This window comes from Drosophila subpulchrella, unplaced genomic scaffold (genome assembly GCF_014743375.2).
Source record: "Drosophila subpulchrella strain 33 F10 #4 breed RU33 unplaced genomic scaffold, RU_Dsub_v1.1 Primary Assembly Seq52, whole genome shotgun sequence".
Classification (NCBI taxonomy): domain Eukaryota; kingdom Metazoa; phylum Arthropoda; class Insecta; order Diptera; family Drosophilidae; genus Drosophila; species Drosophila subpulchrella.
The window spans coordinates 515,206-538,088 of NW_023665689.1; the positions used below are offsets into that span (position 1 = coordinate 515,206).

Genomic DNA, 22,883 nt, shown 5'->3' on the forward strand with positions numbered 1-22,883 from the left:
TTCTGGATTTGGCATTACACCGTTTGGTCCAACTATGTGTCCCAAAAATTCTGGAAAACGCTTTTTTGTTTATGGAATTTTGGTCCATTTCGATCTGGTGGAAACCTTTAGAAAATCAATGGTGGTAAAGTATTGACACCGTCCCAGCTTGCCTAGTATTTCGTCCATATTGGGAATGGGAAATTTATCACTAATAGTGATCTCATTTAAGCCTCTATAGTCTACTACAAGTCTAAATTTTTGTTTACCTGAAGCATCTTTCTTTTTTGGTACTATCCACAATGGACAGCAATAAGGTGATTGGCTGTGCCTAATTATTCCTTGCTTTAACATATCCTGCATTTGAGACTCAACTTATTTTTCAAATGAAAAAGGATACCCATACGGTTTTTTATAAATTGGAGTTTCATGAGGAGTTTTTATTTCATGCATAACAACATTCGTAAAGGTCAAATTTTCACCATCACGATATTGAATGCATTTATATTGGTTAATTAATTTTAATAACTTAACTTAATTTTAATAACAGACTAACAACGGCTTATGGTCACTTAATATCTCAAATCTTCTTCCGAATAAATAGGTTCTTAAGGTTTTTGTCGCCCATACTATAGCTAATAATTCTTTTTCAATTGTTCTATAGTTTTCTTCATGTGGGAAATTGCTAGCATCAGTAGTTAATTGAAACCTTTTTACAAAATCTGGACAAATCAGTATGGGATCGTTTATGATAAGTTGTTTTAATTTATTGAATGCTGCAATAAATTTATCATCTCTGAATGTCACTTTAGAACCAGCTTTTAAACATTTAGCTAAAGGCTTTGAGATGTCTGCGAAGTTTGGAATGAATTTTCTGTAATAACCGCAATGACCAAGAAATGATTTTATTTCTTTTTGAGTTTTGGGAATTGGAAATTTATTGATTGCCTTAACTTTTTCTGGATTTGGCATTACACCGTTTGGTCCAACTATGTGTCCCAAAAATTCTGGAAAACGCTTTTTTGTTTATGGAATTTTGGTCCATTTCGATCTGGTGGAAACCTTTAGAAAATCAATGGTGGTAAAGTATTGACACCGTCCCAGCTTGCCTAGTATTTCGTCCATATTGGGAATGGGAAATTTATCACTAATAGTGATCTCATTTAAGCCTCTATAGTCTACTACAAGTCTAAATTTTTGTTTACCTGAAGCATCTTTCTTTTTTGGTACTATCCACAATGGACTGCAATAAGGTGATTGGCTGTGCCTAATTATTCCTTGCTTTAACATATCCTGCATTTGAGACTCAACTTATTTTTCAAATGAAAAAGGATACCCATACGGTTTTTTATAAATTGGAGTTTCATGAGGAGTTTTTATTTCATGCATAACAACATTCGTAAAGGTCAAATTTTCACCATCACGATATTGAATGCATTTATATTGGTTAATTAATTTTAATAACTTAACTTTTTCTTCTTCATTTAAGTGTTCTAAACGATAATTTTCTCCCTCTGCTAATTCATTTTGAACAGCATAATTTATTTCATCAGTATAATTTTTAGATTTTAGAAATGCCTCAAAATCATTTATTTGTGTTGGATTTTTCAAACTAATGTTTTTGTGTAAAAAAATGCGCCCACTAATGGTAGTGCGATTATTTAAATAATTAATATTTGCCTGGTTTGCCTCTAGTAATTTTCGTCCTAGTAGTATGTCATAATTGGAAGAAAAGTCGTGAATATAAAATATTTGTTCTTGAGTAAATAAACTATTAGGTGCAACTTTTACAAATTCATTTAGTTCATAATGACCTGTCATAGTGCGTATAATTGTTGGATTTTTATATATGCTCCCGTTGAGAAAATTCTTTTTCATTAAGTCAATTGATGAACCGGTATCGACGAGGCAACGATAATTATGATTATTTATAGTTATTTCTATGTATGTAATTGGTCCGAGGCTTGCATTGGAAAATTTTCATTTTTATTATAAACATCTTCTTCTTTGTACTCTTTATTTTGTTGATAATTTTCGTCTACTTGCATTCTTGATTGTCCACTATTACTTTCTCTGACTCTCTTTTGTGATTGGTTGGGTTCTGAGCCCAATCGTCCACTTGGCTGTTGGCTTTGATTCATTGTATTATTTTGCTGTCCCTGAATTAAATATCTTCGAAACTCTTGGTAACTTCCCATATTTTGGTCAAAAGTATTATTTCTGTTATTCGAATGAAACCTATAATTTTCTGGAACCATTCTTTGGGGTTGATTGGGGTGTGGTTGAATTGAAAGAGCTGGGCCAGGATTAAATTGTTGGGTGTTGTACAATTTAGTGTAAAGGTAGGGGTTACGTGTATAATTTGTTTGTTGTTGCTTTTGAATTTTATTAACATTGATATTACAATGTTTTAAATTTTCATTTTCTTAGTATAGCCCTTCTTGCTGAGCCGCTTGTTTCAGTTTAAGTACTGTTGAAATATCGCTTCTTGCTAATGTCATACAAATTCTGTCAGGTAATTTTCGTTGTATTAGGTTTTTTGCAGTCCTAAACATTGCTCCTGTGTACAATATAAATTCATTTGGATTTCCCTCAAGCTCTAATTTGTTGCTTATTACTAACTGTTTAAGCTCGATCTCATTACAAAATTTTCTTAGGTTACCTTGGAAATTAGTATTGTATAATCGCCTTTATAGTTATACAGGGGTTTGCGTTTTGTACTCGTCGAATAGGGGTGCTCTAAGAGCTGGCCAGTTGTTGACTTGTAGAACTTGCAGAATCCTCTGAGCATCACCTGTGATTTGAAGTTCAATTGCTTCAATTGCTCTCGTCAATACCTATCGATTGATCAAAAAAAAAATTTGCCACGCCCACTCTAACGCCCATAACGCTTAAATCTGTCTACCGCCGGTAGGTGGCGCATTTCAATCTCGATTTGCTGCTTGCATATCTCCATTTCCCTTTGGTCCCTTTAGCTGAGTAATGGGTATCTGGTAGTCGAGGTACTCGTCTATAGCGATTTTCCTTGTTTATGTTTATATAATTCGGACTTATTAAATTTTGCGATCTTATTGGATTTTCACGTTTATGGAACTACGTCATTGTTGACGTTCGGACTTAATCAATTTTCTTTGTTTGTTTGCATTGCGGGATCTCAAGCTCCTGTAACGTTTTTAATCGAAGCCGAAATTGGCGATTCTGTTTGTTTGTAAACGTTTTCGTTCTTTGAACTGGTGGCCGTTAAGAAATCGCAGTGCAGATACGCCACTATACATAAATCCAATATAATATTTTTCAAGGCCCAGGATCCGGAGCGTCGAGATCCCATCGCCCAGGAGTTTAAAAGGGGGTAAGTTGGTCGGAACATGGTTCCTTTCTTATAAACATACATTTATAAATATTCGTGAAGTATCCTACAATTTTATAGACTACTGTAAACTTTTCAGCGGCGAGTATCAGCTGTGTAGTTGTGTGTGCATTTGCAAGAGCCCTCTAAGCGACGTTTGTAGTCGTGAATAGTCAGCGTTTTGCTGATGTGTGCACCTTCACAGGCGGTAAATTTCACACTCTCCGCTAACAAAATAATTGTCAATTAAATTAAGTCCATATACATTAGCCTATACTATATTACTCATCCACGGCGGACGCCGATATGCATTACCCAATAAATATACAGTGGTCGGCATAAGTATTTTGACAAAACAAAAGTTAAATATACTCATAATTTGAACTTACTTTTTGAAAACTTTGGCATCAATGGAAAGGTAATTTAAATGTCGTTTGAATGATACAATACATTTCTTATCCCATTCAGTACTTATTGAAAAGGATGAATTGAGCTGAGGGCAGGCTGGACTGACGACTGACGAACTCTACGCACTAATATTATTTTTACAGGCACTTAAACTATTTATTCTCGTTAAGTTGGAGAGGAGAGAGGCTTACCATGATCCCACGACCCGAGTACGACGGAGCTTATGCTGGCAAAAATGGTGCATGATCATCGGACGCCTCTCCCTCGGCCCAAGTCCCTGTCAGGACTCGGGCACTAATATGCCCACGTAACAGAATTGGCGCCCAACGATCGGATTTTTCATATTCCTTAAGGAATATTATTAGGGTCAACCATCTCGATGGCTGCGGGATCGGAATGGATGCACCTGAGTATATAATAGCTTTCATCTTTATTTGACCATTAGTAATTTGACTGTTTGAAAGAGCATCAGATTAAGTTTTTATACCCGTTACTCGAAGAGTAAAAGGGTATACTAGATTCGTTGGAAAGTATGTAACAGGCAGAAGGAAGCGTTTCCGTAAAGCGTTTCCCATAAATTATATATATTCTTGATCAGGATCACTAGCCGAGTCGATCTAGCCATGTCCGTCTGTTCGTCTGTTCGTATGAACGCTGAGATCTCGGAAACTATAAAAGCTACAGTACTAGGATTAGGCGTGCAGATTCCTGAGATTCTAAAGGGACCAAAGAGAAATGGAGATATACAAGCAGCAAAGCGAGATTTAAGTGCGCCACCTACCGGCGGTAGACAGATTTAAGCGTTAAGGGCGTTTGAGTGGGCGTGGCAAATTTTTTTTTTGGATCACTCGATAGGTATTGACGAGACCAATACATTTCAGTTAAAATGTTTTATCCCTGTGGGCGTCACAGGTTTGGGCGGTGTGTGGGCGTTAGAGTGGGCGTGGCATATTCGCGTAAAAAACTTGCGCTGCGTACAAGGTTAAGGAATCTAAATCTGAGAATTCAATTCTCTATCTTTGATAGTTTCCGAGATATCCACGTTCATACTTACGATTTTTTGAAGTTTGTGGGCGTTAAAGAGGGCGTGGCAAACTTTTTTTTGGGTCAATCGATAGGTATTGACGAGAGCAATACATTTCAGTTAAAATGTTCATTCTAGCATCAAAACTGTAGGAACCACAGTTTTGGGCGGTTTGTGGGCGTTAGAGTGGGCGTGGCACTCTGCTGAAACGAACTTGCGCTGCGTAAGAAGCTCAGGAATCTGCATGCCAATTCCTTTTCAATAAATACTGAATGGGTTAAGAAATGTATTGTATCATTTAAACGGCATTTAAATTACCTTTCCATTGATGCCAAAAGTTTACAAGAAGTAAATTCAAAATATGAGTATATGAGCCGACCAGTGTATCTGGGTTATTTTATTGGTTTTCCAATTTGAAGAGTGCCAAAAATTGTATTACAGGTACTGAAGTGATCACTTTTTTTTGCATATTACGCACACAAATAATATATTGCTCGATATATAATTTCTGGCATTTAAAACCTTTATGTTTGGCATGATTTTGATGATGGGGAGTCAAATCCAACTGCAACGCAGAACTCCACCAGAAAGGTTAGGTTCGCACAATGGGAAAAATGACAAAACCCCGAGACGACGGAAGTGCACTATATGTATAGTTTTCCGACGCGAATGTCCACGGGCGCCATGAAAATCCGTGAGGCTTTTCACGGAAAATGTTGTTCAAAGCAAACGCAGCAGCTCTATCCAAACGAGCTTATTGCGCTGGCGCAGCCCGGCTTCAAGCAATAAGAAACGACTGACTCACACGAGCAGTGCAAAAAATTACAAGAATTACAAAGCTTATCAGTAGAAGAGTTTGCGACTCAGCTATCTCCGAAGCTTGAGCGCAACTCCAAACACAGCTCGTATATGAGTGCTAATATTTACATTTGTTTTAATTACAGTTTGGCATGTTCTTTTCTTACTTCTGCATTTAAAAATAAGCTACTGCTCCAAAAGTATAGTTTGGAGAAAGGAGAAGAACGCTACGCTTGATCATTATCGACTGCTGACAGTAACATATTCTTTGCCGTTCGAGTATCCGAAAGCTGCTGTCGTACTTAACAGATACTGTGTTTATGCTATGCCTATTTCATGAAATCGATTTATGAATTGGGCAAATTCGTGTGTCCATAAACACCGTTTCATGAATTCGATAACACACACAGAGTCCCAATCTATGAAAAGTTGAGGCACAGCCTAATTCACAGCTCACTACTCTATAGAGCTCTATATCAAATTCAAAAAATTTTACAGCTTTACTAAGATTATTTCATGAATTTGTCTGTATTGTATAGACATATAATTTCATGTATTGGAGAATGCATGAAATTCATAGCATAAACATAGTAAGAGTCGCGTACGTTGATGATATTCCAACTGGATTCGATAAGATTGACGATCTCATTGCACTCGGAAAGGAATTGATTCTTCTCCTGGGCAAAGCTCAGTTCAAAATTCGAAAGTGGAGCTCAAGCTGTAGTGCATTAACGAAGTCATAGTCATTTCTTTCTCATTTCTTAAAGTTCTGGGACTACTTTGGAAACCTTTCAATGACCATATTTTCTTCAAGCTAGAAACTCCTGGAACTACCACTACTCTTACCAAAAGCATTTTGCTTTCGAAACTAACCAAGATAAGCGATCCGCTGGGCTTGCTTGCGCCCATAACTGTGTTTCTAAAATTCTCTTTCAAGATAGCTGGCTAAGTTCTGTCGAATGAAATCATGTATTACCTCAGCAACTATGTACATGGTGGCAACAATTCGTTTTTGAATTGCTTTTATTAAAAACTTGTCGAGTTCCTTGCTACATATTCGCGCACTGCTTCAAGCGTTAGAACGGCATGGATTTGCTGATGCCTCGTCTCAGGCATATGCTGGTGTCATCTATAGTCGCGTCGAAGTCAATAACGGAGATGCGGTCAGACTGATAATGGCGAAAACTCGCTTCGCACCTATCTAAATTCCGGGTATCGAATTAAACGCAGCCCAAACAAAACATCTACAGGTCGGACACCTAAATATGGAAAAGCTTTGCCATCTTAGTTTGCCTATCTATCAAAGCGATACACATCGAATTGGTCAGCAATTTGACGACATCCGCTTTTATGGCCGCCTTCAAACTATTTTGGTCTCTCCGTGGGCCCATATCTGACTTATATTCAGATAATGGCACAACATTCCATGAAGACAAACGAGACTTAGCGGAAATAGAAATGATTGAAATTTCCCAAAGTAAGTACGAGGAAATTTCGAATTTCTTTCGAGTCGAAAAATTAGTTAGCATTTCTACCCGCCCTCTGCGGAACATTTTGGAGGCATATGGGAGACTAGCGAACGATCTATAAGCTGCACTTCAAAAGAGTAATTGGCAGCAATCACATTCAAGAAACACTTAACTCCTTTATGTCACATTGAAGGGCTTCTGAATTCTCGACCTCTATGCGGCCAACCTTCAACTTCCCTACCAGAGCTATCTTTCCTGGATATAAACATTAACAGACTGCAACGCTGGAGACATTTGCAGGCCAAGTTTAAAGGTTTAGGGATGCGCTGGAATCTTGAGTATCTCAATTCAATTTCATTTCGCACGAAATGGCAACAAGATGCTGAGAAGCGAGTGGCTGTTGGGACGAGTTATTGAAGGTCACCCTGGCCAGGATCAGAGAGTCCGTGCGGTAATCTTTAAAACAGCCAGAAGAATCTACAAGCGCCCCATTACGAATATTGCTGTTCTTCCTTTGAACTGAACCGTCGTTCAGGGGGGCCGGTATGTTGAGAAATAATTATCATATTATGCTAATTGTTATTGCTTCTCTGTTTAATATGTGCCAACATAATCGCACCTAGTTTTATAGTCATCGTTGTATTCCTCATCATATAAGCTCACATGATTAGCCAAAAATTCAGCTGCATTCAGCATCACGCGATCTTAACACCTTTTTCTGTAAGTTTTTATGTTTCGGTAAGAGTTATAGTTGATCTTCCCCCGCAACCGCTCGATGACTACAAGCCGCTGAAAATAATTGTAAAACCGCAACCTAGTGAATAAAACTCAGACACCTAAGAAAACATTAATAAACTTATTTCATACTCAGTTTCACACATTTACAATCTTAAAACGTACTAGGTATGTTTAAATCAACACATTTGTATTATTTGTTCATTAAAATGGTGCGTCGAGTAGCTCTGTTCGAAAGGGTTATATTGCCCGCGACACTCGGCTTGCGACTATTTACACGTACATACAGCTGTGTTCATTGAAATAGCAGTGCTTACGACCTGCACGTATAAAATTGAAACTCACTAATATAAACACAACATTGAGACAAAACTTAGATACAACAGTTTTAATTATTTATTTTTAAATAATTTAACTTTTTTTCCTGTAAAATATGGATAATAACAAAAAAGAAAGACTGTTCATTGAAATAGCAGTCTTAAAAGAAAAATATGATAAAATTCAATAAAGCTCATTAATCATTTAATCCTACTAAATATCGATTTGATTACGACCCAATATTTTGTTGTATAGCCTTTATTGGCTATTACAGGCAAACACCTACGTGGCATGGAGTCCACCAAGTCCTCGCTAAGTTTGCGGGAAGTCTGGCCTCATCCCTCCTGCACAACTTGCCAAAGCTGCGGCTTCAAAGTCGGGGATTTCTTGGCAACATAACGCGTATGTACCCCGATAAGTTCTCAATCGGATTTAAGTCCGGAGACTGTGCTGGCCACGGCATTACGTCCATTTCTTTTTGGCTAAAGTACTCCTTGGCCAATTTTCTGGTGTGTTTAGGATCATTGTCCTGCTGAAATGTCCATACTGAGGACATTTCATCATCAGTATACGACAGAATGTCGTTGCTCTGTATATTTTCGTAAACATGTTGGACCATGATCCCATCGATCAAATGTATGGAGCCCACACCGCTGTATGAGAAACATGCCCATACCATGATTTTAAGGCCACCTGCTTATCGGTCTTGAGCGTATGGTTTGGGTGGTACTCGGTGTTTGGTGGTCGACGGACATACTATTTTGAACCGGTTCCACCAAAAAACACCAGCTTAGACTCATCTGTCGAAAGGATAAATCGACCTTTTGAAAGTGGCTAGTTCAAGTGACTTTTGGCAAGCTTCTACCTGTCTTTGGGGTGTCTTTTACCAAGTAATGGCTTCTTTCGTGGACTTCTAGCATTACAGTTTTCATCTAACAGACTTCGTAAATTAGTGCCATCACTGATTCCCAAGCTCAGAGCCGCTTTTATAGTGTTGCAGAATGCAAAAGGATAAGCTCAATCATTTTTTCCTTTCTCCCTTGAAGCAATGAGATCCTCTACCCACTAAAGATACTTTTTTTCCACAGTTTAGTGTATTATTGTTCAATTTATAATAATGGCCTTAATTAAACGCGATTTTCATCAAGTTACAAACATTTTCGGGACTTTTCCTGGAAGAAAATCAAAAACTGCTATTTCAGTGAACAGCCAAAATATTGTGCTCGTGTGCAAAAATATAAAAATAATACAAAAACAGACCAAATCTGTTGGAGCTTTTGCTTGTTTTGTATCTCTATGATCCATTCTACAAAACAAATGTACTAGCGATCAACTAACAAAAAGGACTATGCTAATAAACCTGCACTGCTATTTTAATGAACACAGCTGTAAGTATGCATAAATACATACGTCATTGTATGGCTCTGACGTCATTACATTTTCTAACTTCTTGAGCTCCAAATTGGAAAATATTGGTTTGGGTCAATATCTAGCTTTTATAGTTTTCTAGATATTAGCGTCCATAGGACGTTTTTGGGTCGTTTGTGGGAGTTAGAGTAGGCGTGGTATAATTTTTTTGTAGGCCAATCGATAGGTTATATAGAAAGAAAAACACATCATTTAACAATTCTAGCATAAAACTCTGGGGGCCGCAGTTTCGTTTGTTTAGTTTGACTCGGTTAATGATCCTGATTAAAAAAACTTCGGTTTATAGGGTCGGAAACGCTTCCTTCAAAAAAATCACAGCCAGTAAGCATAGGTTTATTGCTAGGTTTTTATTGCGATAGGATTTAAAGCACTTATTGTTGGGAGACTAACAATAAAGTATACTTGTAGATCCAATAAATAAAGCGTACGTTCTAGAAAAAAAAAACTTTGCCAATAATCACCGATGTGCAAAAACTGTTTCAATCCGACTGATAGTTAATAAGTTAAATGGGTAAGCTGAATAATGAGTATACGATGGTCGAGCCACTCAACTGCAGTGTTCTATGTTGATTTATTTTTATTTATTAAAAGGCTCTAGCAATACAAATTTTTCTTAAAACTAAAACTATTTATTTCAGTGTTTTCTTGATGTTTTTACCGGCTACAAGCTTAAAACCATTTTAAAATAAACCTTAATTTATTACAAACAAATTTTAACAAAATAAGGAGTAGCCCTATAGTCGAGTGCCTCAACTGTCAGATACCCGTAACTAGCTAAAGTAAGGTTCCGGGCGCCACCTTGCGCCGATTATTAAGTCATAACTTCTTATAGATAGGAACAAAGGTATTGAAAAGCAAATCACTTTCAAAATTTTTGTGGGCCCCAGGCAAGTTAATGTGGGTGTGGCAATGATTTTTTTAAGTAAATCGATAACGAAAGAAATAAATTTTAATAAAGAAATAGGTTTGGAAACGCTTCTGCCTGTTGCATACTTATCCAATTATGGTATTCGTTAGAAAGTATGTCACAAGTAGAAGGAACCGCTTCTGACTATAAAATATAATTATATTATATTAATGAGCTTTTGATTAGAAGAATACAGACCTGAATGTTACAAGTCTCTAACTTAACTCACTCCTTAACTCCTACTTTATTTTAGATCAAACCTCGGTTTTGAGCTTCAGATTCCAGACTTTGGTCTCGAAATCTGAGTGTCCTGAAGTATGGAAACGTGCCGGTAGTCAGAACAGCGCCTCATTTTAATTGCTTTGTCTACAGTCAATGGTTTTTAATTTCATGGTAATTATACCTGTTATTCGTAAAGTAAAAGGGTATACAAGATTCGTCGGAAAGTATGAAACAGTTAGAAACAAGCGTTTCCGATCCCATAAAGTATATATATTCTTGATCAGGATTAATAAAGCCGAGTTGATCTAGCCATGTCCGTATGAACGCTGTGATCTTGGAATCTAGAAAAGCTGTAATATTGGTATTAGGCGTGCAGATTCTATAGATTCCTGCGCAACGTAAGTTTGTTTCGTCAATGTGATAATGCCTACAAACCACCCACAACTGTGGCGCCAACATTTTTAATGCTAGAATAAAAATTTAAACTGAAATGTATTAGTCTCGTCAATACCGATTGACCCACAAAGTTTGCCACGCCCACTCTAACGCCCATAAGGCTTAAATATAGGTAATACTTATCGAATATATGTTCTGTTAAAATAATAATATTTTCATTTCGGTAAGGAACTATTCAAAAAAATAGGTGCTTTTACCATTTAGCTAGATATGTGGGAAATCATAAAAATTGGATTGGTATCTGTTTTTAACCTAGTGGATGTTTTAATCTTCAACATTTTTCAGAGCTCACCATAGTCAAATCATCGTGATTTCATAATTTTGGATTAAGTATGCCAAGCATTGTCAGCTGCTTTCCAAAATCAATATCTTCAATGTATTCCGTGAAATGTTAATAAGTACTATAAGCTAAATACTAATACATCAACTTGATGTCTTCCCTCATATTCTATTAGTTTTGTTATATCTTCGATTCTATTATTGATTACATAAATAACCAAGTTTAAGTCTGTGTTTTTTATACTATTTTCTGTTAAGTATTTACTTTTTGTTCAAATTCTTCCGTGTCATCTCGATCTAATGTTTCGAAAAAATATTTGTTGAATAATCCTCTCTTACAACACATGGCCATTTTAATTTCATCAATTTTTCTTTTACGTTTTTCTGCTAAATATCTGATTTGTATAATTTAATTATAGTCATTGGCTTCTTTTGAAAGTCCTTCAAATGTTTATTCTGTTTTAGTTATGTTTATGCTTAGATAGTGATATTCAAATTCGTAAAAATATATATAGATCTGGTCTTAAATATAAGGAATTCTTTTGATAATTATGGTGTGTACTTTAATACTCTTTTCCACTGTCACATGAATTGCAGTTGCTAATGTGATCGACTGTATTATGATTTTCAATAAGTTCGCTCATTTCCTTCCGTTTGCCTTTAACTATCCTTATATTTACTTTTGTTAATATCTTGCTTTCTGTATTTGTTTCTTCGAAATGTTTTTGTATCTGTTTTCTAAATAGTTCCTGTCTTTTTAAATTGTTCGTTGTTAAGTTGTATGGTTGTCCAAAGGTGCTTTCCTATATTTCATATCTATTTTATAATCATGGCTCTTCTTATTCAACTTATCGATTTTCTTTTTTTATTTTCTTGTGTATTATACTCTGGACTTCATGCATACATAAATATGTCAGCAAGTATTCTTTTTGTCGCAGTGTGTTTGGTTTTGTGGTTGTAAGTCTACAGATTTAATTCAAACTTAGTTACCTATTCTCGATGTCAGTTTGGCTTCCTATTATTCTTAATTTCTCGTTTACAGTTTTGTGAAATCTTTCTACATCTGATATACCGTTGATTTCTTGTGCTTTTCCCATTTCAATGAATTTTTTATTATTGCCCTCTTAGGCCTCTAACCAATCTCTAATTGTGACTTCTATAAGAGTGCGAACTTCGAGTATATGTCGATGCACGAAATTTTATTCGCTTCCATGTATAAATCCATTAAGTTATTTTGTATTTTACATTTAATTTAATTTACTCGTAGAGTAAAAGGGTATACTAGATTCGTCGGAAAGTATGTAACAGGCAGAAGGAAGCGTTACCGACCCCATAAAGTATATATATTCTTGATCAGGATCACTAGCCGAGTCGATCTAGCCATGTCCGTCTGTCCGTCTGTCTGTCCGGATGAACGCTGAGATCTCGGAAACTATGAGAGCTAGGCTATTGAGATTTGGCGTGCAGATTCCTGAGCTTTTTACGCAGCGCAAGTTTGTTTCAGTAGAGTGCCACGCCCACTCTAACGCCCACAAACCGCCTAAAACTGTGGCTCCTAGAGCTTTGATGCTAGAATAAAAATTTTAACTGAAATGTATTGTTGTTATCAATACCTATCGATTGACCCAAAAAGTTTGCTACGCCCACTTGAACGCCCACAAACCGCCCACAAACTTCAAAAAATCGTAAATATGAACGTGGATATCTCGGAAACTATCAAGAATAGAGAATTGGGATCTCAGATTTAGATTTCGTAGCCTTGTGCGCAGCGCAAGTTTGTTACGCAAATATGCCACGCCCACTCTAACGCAACAAACCGCCCAAGCCTGTGGCGCCCACAATTTGCATGCTAGATACAAAATTTTAACTGAACTGTATTGGTTTCGTCAATACCCACCGATTGACCTAAAAAAAAATTTGCCACGCCCACTATAACGCTTATAACGCTTAAATCTGTCTACCGCCGATAGGTGGCGCATTTAAATCTCGCTTTGCTGCTTGTATATCTCCATTTCCCTTTGGTCCCTTTAGCTGAGTAACGGGTATCTGATAGTCGAGGTACTCGACTATAGCGTTCTTCCTTGTTTATTTATCGGGTCGTTTCGAAAGTTAGATATGTATTCCCGTGTTCTGTTTTCGCAATGTTACTAATTTCACTTTCACTAGGAAAAAGTATTATTATTATTTTTAACTGCCTTTGAATCAAACAAAAACACCTCTTAACGAGGTAAAAACCTAGTGACGATCACACCTTCAACAAACAAAATTTCTGATATCAACTTTTGTGACGAAAATGTATTATACGATCTACTACATAAATACACTTTCTACACTTTTTTACATTCGGAACGCTGCAATTCAATATGCACAAGTTTTTGTTTTAAACATTAGTCTTAACATATACCTTCCCAAAAACCGTAGAATTCAAGTTTCTAAATGATAGCCTTTGGATACGCACATACAAAATTCAATTTTGTCCAAAGTTGAGAATTCTCAAGGGTTATATATTTTAAAGTTATAACCAAAATGGTTTTGAAAAGCAAAAAATTAAAAAAAAAAGTTTGCCCATAATTTTAAAACGTTGGTATTTAGACAAATCATCTTATAAAGGCGATCAAAGTATTTCGAAGTACCTTTCTAACGACATATAGCACAAGCAAGTAGCTTTAGAAATTCACAAATTACGGGTGTACAAAATGCAGCTATTTATAGCTGTTTTCCCGCCAAACTATCGAATTTTTCCAAAAGTGGTAGAACTAAAGATTCTTTTATTAAGCTGCTTAACATCATCTAAAATTATAAAGATGGATACGACAAAAAAAGTTGAATTCTCATGCAGTGCACTATGGTCCAGATGTAGTTTTTTTTGCCAGAAAGTCGATTTTTCGATGTTAATATATCGTTGTTTTCTTATTTGAATCTTAAAGTAAATGCATCATAGATTTTAAAAAATTTAATGAAAAGCTTTAAAAGCGCCAACAATGCTTTTTGAGCTGATTTCCGAACAGAAATTTTGCGCCAAAATATTTGGTTGCTTTATGTTGTGCCACACGCGTTAAATTGGTCCAGAAAATTCAACTAAATTATGGAAAGCAATCTTCAAGGTATGCACTATTTAATGTATATTGTTATTTTATGTATAGTTCTAGGTATTTAGTGCTGTGTAATGTCCAATTTATGTGTATTTTCTTAGAAAACTAACATGCGTGATTCGTGTTTCGTGGAATATAACTAATAAGCTGTTCCATGCTGAAAGCAACTAATTGGTCCAGACTGTACTTGTGAGTGTTGTCTTTAGCCGCAAACCAAGAACTCATCCCCGTTCGTCCCCATGTGAGTTTACTCACAGCGAACTTATCGAAATATGGCGCAGCAACAATCGAAAAATTCAATGTGTATCGGATTGGATATACACCAAAATTCTTAAAAACGCTGTGGAATCCAAGACAATAAAGGAAATTGACTAAAAAATCAGTAATTTTAATAGTTACATTCATAAATTTCTTCCCAAATGTATCTACATGCTTGAACGGTTCTACTATCAATCAGTTTGCAGGGGCGGCAAGCGTGGGCGTGGTCGCACTGGCCCAATTTTTTTTTCACAAATTATTAATGCCATTACAATAAAATGTGTTTGAACCATGTAACTCAATTTTTCGACTTTATGCCAAATAAAACGGCATCTGGACCTTAGTGCAGAGTTAGATGTTCTGAACTGGTGAATGTGGCCATTCTTGTTGATTAATAACTTTAAAAGGTGACTCTTTACAACAACGTGTCGTATGTCAAACGTTGACAAATCTACAGGGCTATAAACTTTTAGGATGAGCTCAAAATCGTTGTAGCCGTTTTTGAGAAATCAAAAAAAAAACTAAAAATCTGAATAAATAAAATGTTGACCATAATTTTTAAGCGGTGGTATTAAGACAAATTGTGAGTAGTATGAAAGCCGCGTTATCATACTACTCACGATTTGTCTTAAACACACCGCTTAAAAATTATGGTCAACATTTTATTTATTCAGATTTTTAATTTTTTTTTTGATTTGGTAAAATTAGCATATAAATGGCTACCGCACCCATATTAGCATATGCGGGCTCTGGCTCAATTGACATAATCCAAAAAATGTACTGATTTCAATGGGCTTTGAAGTCACAAAAATCTCACGAACATGTCCATTAAGAGTATACTTAATTGCCTATATCGCCCTCACATCACCATGTGAAAATATTGATCATGTATTCTGTTGATCATGAGATCTCCGAACCTGTAGTTATACCCGTTACTCGTAGAGTAAATGGGTATACTAGAAGGAAGCGTCTCCGACCCCATAAAGAATCAGGATCACAAGCCATGCCCGTCTGTGCGTCTGTTCGTCTGTCCGTATGAATGCTGAGATCTCGGAAACTATAAGAGCTAGGCTATTGGGACTTGGCATGCAGATTCCTGAGCTTCTTGCGTAGCGCAAGTTTGATTCAGCAAGGTGCCCACCCACTCTAACGCCCACAAACCGCATAAAACTGTGGCTCCTACAGTTTTAATGCTAGAATAAAACTTCTAACTGAAATGTATTGTTCTTATCAACAGCTATCGATTGACCAAAATTGGCTATGCTTACTTATACGCCCACAAGCCGCCTACAAACTTCAAAAAATCGTAAATATGAACGCGGATATCTCTCAAGCTATTCAATATAGAGAATTGGGACTTCTGACTAAGACTCCGTAGCCTTGTACGCAGCGCAAGTTTGCTACGCGAATATAACACGCCCACTTTAACGCCCATAAGCCGTCGAAACCTGTGGTGCCCACAATTTTCACGCTTGAAAAAAATGTTATCTGAAATGTATAGTCTCGTATATACCTATCGATTGACCCAAAAAAAAAGTTTGCCACGCCCACTCGAACGTCCATAACGCTTAAATCTGTCTCCGCCCACATAACCATATATTGAGATCGAGGGTAGGTGACGCATTTCAATCTCGCCTTGCTGCTTGCATATCTCCATTTCCCTTTGGTCCCATTAGCTGAGTAACGGGTACCTGATAGTCGAGTTACTCGACCGCGTTCGTCCTTGCTTTAATTACAATTAAAAAGTCTAAAGCATATTTTGTAGCCTATTATAATTTTTTCATTTATTTTATTGTTGTGATCATTTTCCATTATATATATTTAAATATCAACCAATGCATTAATAGCTGTCAACACCTCGATATCCCAACCCAAGCTCCTTACAAGCCCAAATCAATAAAACCACCCTGGCTTATGGACACAAGCTTAATAGATATCCAACTAAGCAGTGCCAAAAAATGAACTACCAACAAAGATATTTACCTGAAACAGTTCTTGGACATCAAACACAACCTTATAAAGAAGAAATTTTCCTTCTTATATACCGATGGGTCCAAAAATAAAGAAATAATAGGTCTAGCAGTTACCACAGAAGAGGAAATTATCAAGCAAGCTGTCCTACCAACTTACTCCTCAGTATACACAGCAGAGGCAATCGCGATTCTGGAAGCTGTTAAAATAGCCGAGAAGAAAAGAGGTAAAACCTGCATTTGTTCCGATTCACTGTCAACCTTGGAAGCTGTCCTTAATTGTAACAACGTGTCATTTTACACTACATCGATCCGGGACTTAATCATAAAACTCGCCCCAAAAATCATGTTACTATGGGTCCCTAGTCACATTGGGATCAAAGGTAACGAATGCGCCGACACAGCAGCGAAAGATGCAACAAGATCACCCCTAATTTCCATCCCAAATCTAAACCGCACGGACATTAACAAACTCCTCAAAACGAATATACTTCAAAAAAATACAAACCTACAACAGAAAGCATCCCCTTGGTACCAAGCCATTAACCCAGAGATGATAAGCATCAACAACTACGCCAAAAACACACAACTTTGCAGCTTGCCAAGGAAAGAAATTACCAAGATCATTAGGCTTCGGCTAGGACACACAGAACTGACACACGAATACCGATTCTCCCAGCCAATAAACAGCCAATGCCGATTCTGCACCACAGACGCCATATCGATCTCACATATCCTCAACGACTGCACCGCATTTCAAACACATAGACCTAGTAACTCAAATATAAAACAAGGAAGAACGCTATAGTCGAGTACCTCGACTATCAGATACCCGTTACTCAGCTAAAGGGACCAAAGGAAAATGGAGATATGCAAGCAGCAAATGCGCCACCTACCGGCGGTAGACAGATTTAAGCGTTGTGGGCATTAGAGTGGGCGTGGCAAAGTTTTTTTTAAATCAATCGATAGGTATTGACGAGACCAATACATTTAAGTTAAAATTTTTTTATCTAGCACGAAAATTGTGGGCGCCACAGGCTTGGGCGGTTTGTGGGCGTTAGAGTGGGCGTGGCAAACTTTTTTTTAAATCAATCGATAGGTATTGACGAGATTAATACATTTCAGTTTAAATTTTTTATCTACCATGAAAATTGTGGGCGCCACAGACTTGGGCGGTTTGTGGGCGTTGGAGTGGGCGTGGCATATTCGCGTAATAAGCTTGCGCTGCGCTCAAGCCTACGGAATCTAAATCTGAAATCTCGTTTCTCTATCTTTGATATTTTCCGAGATATCCGCGTTCATATTTACGATTTTTTGAAGTTTGTGGGCGGTTTGTGGGCGTTAAAGTTGGCGTGGCAAACTTTTTTTAGGTCAGTCGGTAGGTATTGATGAGAACAATACATTTCAGTTAAAATTTTTGTTTTAGCATCAAAACTGTAGGAGCCATAGTTTTGGGCGGTTTGTGGGCGTTAGAGTGGGCGTGGCACTCTTTTGAAACAAACTTGCGCTGCGCAGGAATCTCAGAAATCTGCATGCCTAATCCCAGTATTGTAGCTCTTATAGTTTCCAAGATCTCAGCGTTCATACGGACAGACGCACAGACGGACAGACGGACAGACGGACAGACGGACATGGCTAGATCGACTCGGCTAGTGATCCTGATCAAGAATATATATACTTTATGGGGTCGGAAACGCTTCCTTCTGCCTGTTACATACTTTCCGACGAATCTAGTATACCCTTTTACTCTACGAGTAACGGGTATAACTATCTGATCTCTTAATTAACCCTTCATATGAAAATATCCAGCAAATTCTTAACTTTCTCAAATCAGCTAGCCTACTTCAACTCATTTAAATTGTTAATCTCCTTCTCTTCCCACCCATAGGTAAAATTCTAGTTATTAAGTAAACCTGTAAATACAATTTAGTCCGGCCGAAAGTCTTAGCAACTATGGCCGATTCCTCCCTGTACCTTAAGTTTTAAACTTTTGGCAACAGAGTACAATAAATAAATAATTAAATATATATACATTTTGGTGAATAAATATATATATTTGTTCACACTCCGTACCGGTACTTTTAATTACAATTAAAAAGTCAGAAGCACATTTTGTAGCTTGTTTTAATGCTTTTCATTTTTTTCATGACCATGTTTTTTATATATAATTAAAAATATATTTGTATACAACTATTTTCTGGCTCCATTATGGTGAACTCTCATAAAAACCGACTTACCGTGACCAATCATTACCTGAACGTTAAAAGTCACATTCCCAGGATCCAAGGCGCTGGAGCACTGATAAGAGTATACATTTTAAAACCATTGATAAGGGATGAGATCAGGACTGTGTAGAATCTCTCAAGTAGCCGACATACCTTAATCAGCAAAATATTATCCATTCTCCGTACCTGTAGTTTTAATTACCATTAAAGTCAGAAGCATATTAAGTAGATTGTTATAATATTTTATAATTTATTTTATTATAGTGAACATGATTCATTACATATAACTCTATTGGTTGTATCTTACCAACCTCTCTAAGAAATAAAATAATATAGCGATTATTATTCTACTCTGCAACCGCAGATTTTCGAATTTCTACCATAAAATATGTAAAATAAATATTACTAGTTATTGCTTCCCAGTTGTGGAAATATTTTCAAAACATCCTTGTTCACATCCATTTTACAAAAAAAAACCTAATCAGGCTTAATAAGTCAAGGATAGGTGTTAGTATTTAATGAGTTAGGCATCCTTGTCTAAGATAGCAGCGCCTTTTGAATAAATTTAATAATAACAATAATAACAATACTCATCTGGTTTTCCTGATTCATAATGGGGGTTGAGCTGCTGTTATGATTTGTTATAAGATGGTTACTACATGTTTAGCAGCGGCTTACTAGTTATTGACCAGCTAATAGCCGTTTATTAGATGTTGCTTACAAGTTGTCTTTAGCTGGTTACTATCTGTCTACTAGTTCTTATTAGCTGGCTACAATCTGTTGTAAATGTCTAATAGTTGTTTATTAGTTGTTATTATCTGGTTACTAGCTGTTATTAATATTATGACATTTTTCCATTACCTTAACCTTTGCGACTGCGTCGAGGCATTTTAGCAATTATTTACACATTCACCTTGTGTGTTATAGGCTTTGCGATTGTGGTATGGCTAGCAATAAGTGGCTTGTTTAATGAGACTTAAATTATGGGTAATATATTTATAAGTAAAACTCGCAGACGTTGTTTGAAAAAGGAAGTAATAGATTATTTAGGTTTGGTATAATGACAGGGTTTTTGTTTTTACTGTATTTCGCCGGAGCGATTTCAATTACTTTCCCAATTATAGGTAGTTTCAAATCGTTTTTTGACATTCATATTTTTGTTTCTTTCTAGTCGTTTTATTGTAGCTAATAATTATAGTTTTGCGATGTAAGGCTAGCTATCGAAGTTAAGGATAAATTTATCTTAGGATCCTAGAAACAATCGATACCTATATAAGATGAAAGAATAAGCAAAAAGGAAATGTTTTTTTTTACAATACACTAGTTAAAGTGGGTGAATTTATTATGTGATCTTAAAATCTGTCAACATGAATCGAAGTTGTTTATCAAAACAGCTTCTAAACAGCTTTAAGACATCTCGTGAACAACTATTGGGACTCTTTTGATTTTTTAATTAGTTTTACAATCCCAGGATTTATCTTTCCTCAACATAATCGGACATGTTCCTCTTAGATATCAATCTTCATATGTTTTGGCTGTGCGATCTTTCTCACGAACACAGCAAACACATTGAAAATCAGAGTGTAAGTTTTTACTCACATCGAAAGTCGTTTAGAGGAAAAGAATTTTAGATCATTCTTAACAAAAGATTATAACAGCTCGTAGAAGTTAATAACAGCTAACCAGCTAATAATAATAATAAGCAACAAGTTATAGTAACAGATATGAACCATCGTATAAAGCTTGTAACAGTAAATTACTATTAGATATCTAATAGTAATTAGTAACCAGCTAATAACAACTAGTAAGGAACTAGTAAACATCTACTAAACAGATAGTAACCAGCTCATGACAACTATAAGGCAACTAATAAACATCTAGTAAACGGCTAGTGGTAGCTAATAACAACTAGTACCCAGCTAGTAAACCGCTGCTAAACATATAGCAACCATCATGTAACAAATCATAACAGTTAATTACAGCTAGTTAGCAAAGTCCAAGGAGCTCAACCCCCATCATAAATCAGGAAAACGAGATGAATATTGTTATTAAAGAGCCTATTAAACTTATTCAAAATGCGCTGCTATCTTAGGCAAGGATGCCTAACTCATTAAATACTAATACTTATCCTTGACTTATTAAGCCTGATTAGGTTTTTTTTGTAAAATGGATGTAATAATGGATTTTTTGAAAAAATTCCAACATCTGAGAAACAAAACCCAGTGATATTTATTTATTTATTATAAAAGATAGAGAAGTTTACAAAACTAGACTAACTTAGTTGGTAAAGCGCTGGCAACAAGGCCTTCGGCTTTTAAGGTTAATGATATTAAGTCTATTAGTTTGATTACATATTGTTCGTTGCATTTTGGCTACTTAGTTGGTAATTTTTTATTTATGTACATTTAGGGTATTTTTTTAAATTTTGTGGTATAGGTTTGAAGCTTTTAAGAAAATAAAGATTTTTTCAAAATTATCTGGATTGAGTTCATTGAGGAGATTTATTGGGTTTGTGTTTTTGAAGATAGATTGTTTTGTAGGGTGGAGTGATGGGCATGAATTTAACAGGGTGGGTATGGTATTGTCGCCTTGGCAAAAGGGGCAGGGTGAAGGTGGCCTAGTCTAAGGCGTGTTATTTTAATTTGATCGAGTCTGCTCGATTGGGGTTGGAAGAATCTGCAATAATTGTCGATGTTTGAATTGTCTTTGTTAATGTTTTTATACCATTGATTGCAGTGTTCTATGTTTAGTTTATTTCTTGTTAGTAATTCTAGTTGTAAGTGTCTGTTTATGTCTGTTAAATTGTTGTTTGGGGTGTAAGTAAGGGCATATTGCTTGTCGATTTTGCGGTTTGGTCGGCTAGCTCGTTGCCTGTTATGCCTACATGACCAGGGATCCACAATATTTTAATTTTTGGGGCTACTTTTGTAAGAAGTGATCTGATTTTGTTAGAGTAAAAATTGTTGTTGTTTGTGTTTCTTATAGAGTCAATTGCTGAGAGAGAGTCAGAGCCGATCATGAACTTTCCCCTTGTGCTTCTGACTTGATCGATACTAGGATGGCTATTATTTCTGCGGAGAGTACTGATGAGTATGGGGGTAGGATACCATATTTAACAATATAAGTATCTGTTGTGATTGCATATGATATAGTGGAGTTCATTTTTGATCCGTCCGTAAATATGAATTTGTGTGTTTTATGGATGTCTTTGGTATGTTCGTATAGTTTCCTATGATATTTATTTTACATCTTTTATGGTAGAAATGCGGAAATCTGCGGTTGCAGCGTAGGAGGGAAGTTGGTAAGAGTTAACCACTAGAGTTATTTGTAATGAATCATGTTCACTATAATAAAAAAAATTAGAAAATATTATAACAATCTACAAAATATGCTTCTGACTTTAATAGTAATTAAAACTATAGATACGGAGAATGGTAAATATTATCTTGATTAATGTAGGACGGCTACTTGAGAGATTCTACAAAGTCCTGATTTCATTCCTTATCAATGGATTTGAAATGTATGCTGAATTGGACAGGTGCGCATGTTCCGGTTGCTCTTGTGTGAACCCGTTTTATGAAATGCTTATGACCCATTTGTGGAAGTAACAGAGAATCTTAGACAATTTACTAGGAAACATTATTCCCCAACGATCGGATATGTTCCTCTAAGCTAACAACCTTCCGATACTTTGGCTGTGAGACCCTTTATCACGTGAACCTTTCTTACGTGACTATTAATTGCCCATAATGAGGGGAAGGATACATGATCAATATTGTCACATGGGGATGTGGGGGCGATGAGGGCAATTAAGTATACTCTTAAGGACCATTACAATTAATTAATTTTTTGAATTATGCTAACAGGCCAGAACACGCATATGCTAATGAGGAGGCGAAGGCCATTACTATACTAGTTGTGACAAAATCCGCGTTTTCATACTACTATCATGATAGAAAGGCGTACAAA

The 22,883-nt window shown here is 36.3% G+C and overlaps 1 protein-coding gene across 4 annotated transcripts in view; it reads right to left on the reverse strand.

The window, feature by feature from the left end:
• Positions 1-22,883, reverse strand: part of LOC119562486 (acetylcholine receptor subunit alpha-like) — a 670,242-nt gene that overhangs the window by 496,607 nt on the left and 150,752 nt on the right. The window contains exon 1 of one of the 4 annotated variants that reach the window (XM_037875688.1): positions 18,943-19,071. The exons of the other annotated variants lie outside the window; for them this stretch is intronic. The gene's annotated coding sequence lies outside the window, so the exon portion shown is untranslated. Of the gene's footprint in view, positions 1-18,942; positions 19,072-22,883 lie in introns of those variants that run through there. 4 annotated transcript variants of the gene reach the window in all.